Source organism: Apium graveolens, chromosome 4 (genome assembly GCF_009905375.1).
Source record: "Apium graveolens cultivar Ventura chromosome 4, ASM990537v1, whole genome shotgun sequence".
Classification (NCBI taxonomy): Eukaryota; Viridiplantae; Streptophyta; class Magnoliopsida; order Apiales; family Apiaceae; genus Apium; species Apium graveolens.
The window spans coordinates 190,324,777-190,328,354 of record NC_133650.1 but is presented as its reverse complement, the minus strand read 5'-3'; the positions used below and the strand labels follow the sequence as shown (position 1 = coordinate 190,328,354).

The following is a 3,578-nucleotide window of genomic DNA, read 5'->3' as shown; positions in this document are numbered from 1 at the left end:
TCAAGTTCTGAAGTTACCGCAGAATCAATCAAATCCACCTTTAAGCACTCCTCGTCTTCTGTAGGGAATTTTATCGCTTTGAACACGTTAAATGTCACATCCTGGATCGTGCACCCTCATAGTAAGTTCTCCTTTCTGCACATCTATCAAGGTACGACCTGTAGCCAAGAAAGGTCTTCCAAAGATTATGGGAATCTTTTTATCTTCCTCGAAATCCAGAATAACAAAGTCTGCAGGAAAGAAGAGCTTATCCACCTTTACTAACACATCCTCCACTATGCCTCGTGGGTATGTAATAGAACGATCAGCCAATTGTAGAGACATGTAGGTGGGCATTGGATCAGGCAAATTCAACTTTTTGAAGATAGACAACCGCATCAGATTGATGCTTGCTCCCAAATCGCACAGGCATTTGTCGAAAGACAACTTGCCGATGGTGCAAGGAATGGTGAAGCTACCTGGATCTTTAAGCTTTGGAGGTAATTTTTGTTGCAGCACACCACTGCACTCTTCCGTTAGAGCAACGGTCTCAAGGTCATCCAGTTTCACCTTCTTTGAAAGAATACTCTTCATAAATTTCGCATAACTAGGCATTTGCTTCAGAGCCTCAGCGAAAGGTATGTTGATGTGAAGTTTCTTGAACACCTCTAGAAACTTACCGAACTGCTTATCCAGTTTTTGTTGTTGCAATCTCTTAGGGAAAGGTGGTGGAGGATAGAGCTGTTTATCCCCTGTATTACCCTCAGGCAAAGTGTGTTCAACAGTAGTCTTCCTTGGTTCCGCCGCTTTCTCCTTTTGCTTCTCTTCTTCGCCAACTTCAATTTTTCCGTCTTTTGCTTTTTCAACATCAGCAACTTTTCCAGACCTTACGGTAATAGCCTTGACTTGCTCTTAAACTTCCTTCCTGACTGGCACTTCAGTATCACTGGGAAGTGTGCCAGGTTGACGATTGAGCACTGTATTGGCTATTTGACCGATTTGATTTTCCAAGATCTTGATAGAAACAGCCTGACTTTTGCACAACATCTTGAGTTTCTCGAAATCAGCACTAGAAGGTGGAGCAGCACCTCCTTGTTGAGGATAAGATTGCCTTTGAGTATACTGCTGTGGTTGCTGGAATCCAGTGGATTAAACTGTTTACTTACGCCTTGCTGATACGGTTGCTGAATAGCATTTTGATTATTACTCCAGCTGAAATTGGGATGATTTCTGTTGCTAGGATGATAAGTAGCTGGCACAGGCTGCTGCAGTCGCTGATAATTGTTCACATACTGAACAGATTCATTAACAAGGGAACACTGATCCGTAGCATGAGAACCTGCACAAAGCTCACAGACCATAGCTATCTGATTGACTCCATAGGTGGCTAAAGAATCTACCTTCATAGACAGCGCTTGGAGCTGCGCTGCAATAGTTGTAACTGCATCAACTTCCAGAATACCTGCTACCTTCCCATGCATCATCCTTTGAGTTGGGTTTTGATGCTCATTTGCAGTCATAGTCTCAATAAGATTATAAGCCTCAGTATATCTTTTGGCCCACAAGGCGCCTCCAGCTGCTGCAGTGAGCATGGGCCGAGATTGGGCCCCCAAACCATTATATAAACCAGTGATCACCATCCAATCGGGCATACCATGATGTGGACACTTTCTCAACATCTCCTTGTAGCGCTCCCAAGCTTCGGACATAGATTCTGTAGGTTGCTGCACAAACTGAGTAATAGCACTCCTCATAGCCGCAGTTTTCGCCATTGGATAGAACTTTACCAGGAACTTTTGCGCAAGATCTTGCCAAGTAGTGATGGACCCAGCTGGTTTAGAATGTAACCAGTCCTTAGCTTTATCCTTCAGAGAGAATGGGAAAAGCCTCAGCTTGATAGCCTCATCAGTCACACCATTATATTTAAAAGTACTACAGATCTCGATAAAATTCCTGATGTGCATGTTGGGATCTTCAGTAGCAGCACCTCCGAAAGAAACAGAATTCTGCACCATCTGAATAGTGCCCGACTTGATTTCAAAAGTGTTAGCCTGAATAACCGGGTGAAGGATGCTTGACTGAATGTCATCAATTTTTGGCCGAGAAAAGTCCATAAGAGCTGGATATGTCAGAACTATATGATCACCCATGATTACTGGTTCTTTTTGCTCACTTTCTGTATACGAATCTTCAAAATCTATCTTCTCCAGAATACCAAGAACTTCGTCTGTCTCCTCAGCCGTATTTAAAGTCCTCTTGCGAGTACGAGAACGTGTTTGCATAAACGCTCGCTAAGGTACCTGAAACACAACCGGAAACAATAAGTAACAAGTCTTAATCAATGAGTCCTAATGACCACTGATGGTAAGTACATAAACTAAACAAATACGCCAAGTCCTCGGCAGCGGCGCAAAAAACTTGTTAGGGCGGAAAATACGCGCTAGTAATACACGCAAGTATACGCGTTCGCAAGTAATATAGAATACTTTCTAGTTCGTTCCCACAGAGACTCAGACTACTTATGTTCAATTAACACTTAGTCACCAATATATAATTACTTCTCAATGTCAAGACAATAACACGTAGATTTTGATTAACTAATTATTAACTAGAATTAACTAGAATTAACTACGAGAATTAAATTGATACTTGAATTAACAATATTAAACACTCATGAGATCACAACTTCATTACTACTTCCTTCAATAATTATTGTTATTACCCTTAGCATGTAACGGTGATGACATTAATCGAACAACACGAAACTGATAAAATCCAACTTTTGTTGTACTAATACCATTCTACCAAACATCCACAATTAAGATAGAAGTTGAATAGACATCAATTATGTTGAGACCCTATATGTCTACAGAATTTGACAACATAACGATTTAAGTACAAGTTATTCCTTATGATTACACAAGGAAAGTAAAACGGTTAGAGTTACCCACTAATCATGCATACACATACATGAACCTATGCTAGCATGGCAAGTTCTAAATCTCAAGATCCACCGTCGCTTCACAAGAGATTAACACCCTATCTTATATGTTCGCGATGCACATAAGACGAATAAGCACAACCAATACTAGATATCATACAATCATCACACACTAAGGTATTAAACAACTAACTAAAGAATTCAATAGCAAATCCGTTACGACCCCATGGTCACGATTAGCCCATGATTGAACTCATCGTCACCATGGGTTCATATGAAGACATGATAATAACACACGAGAATAACTAAATAAACTACTTATATTAAACCAGAGTACATCACAAGAGTAAATAGGTTCAAAGTAAAGAAAACTAGCATTCACTGTTACAACGAAATAAAGAATCACAAGAAAATATGCTTCCTCTTCGTTGTGATGTGCTAAAACGGTCTTCTTCCTTATCCCCTTGCTCCTTGATTGATACTACGATTCAACACACGTGAAACGTCTCTGAAAACTACTTATATAGAAGCCCCACAAGTCCCAGCTATTTCAGAAGTTCGAAGCTCAACAGAATTATGAGTCTAAATATCAATATCTTTTTTACGCCCCTGAGCGGCCGCTTAGCAATCCTGAGCGGGCGCCCAGCTTCCTGAGCGG

At 40.7% G+C, this 3,578-nt stretch overlaps 1 non-coding gene across 1 annotated transcript; it reads left to right on the top strand.

Annotated features, from left to right (window-relative positions):
* The first annotated feature begins 1,629 nt into the window (after positions 1–1,629).
* Positions 1,630–1,736, top strand: LOC141722236 (small nucleolar RNA R71). Its single transcript, XR_012575257.1, has one exon. It is a non-coding gene; the product is annotated as a small nucleolar RNA R71 (small nucleolar RNA).
* The last annotated feature ends 1,842 nt before the right edge of the window (positions 1,737–3,578 follow it).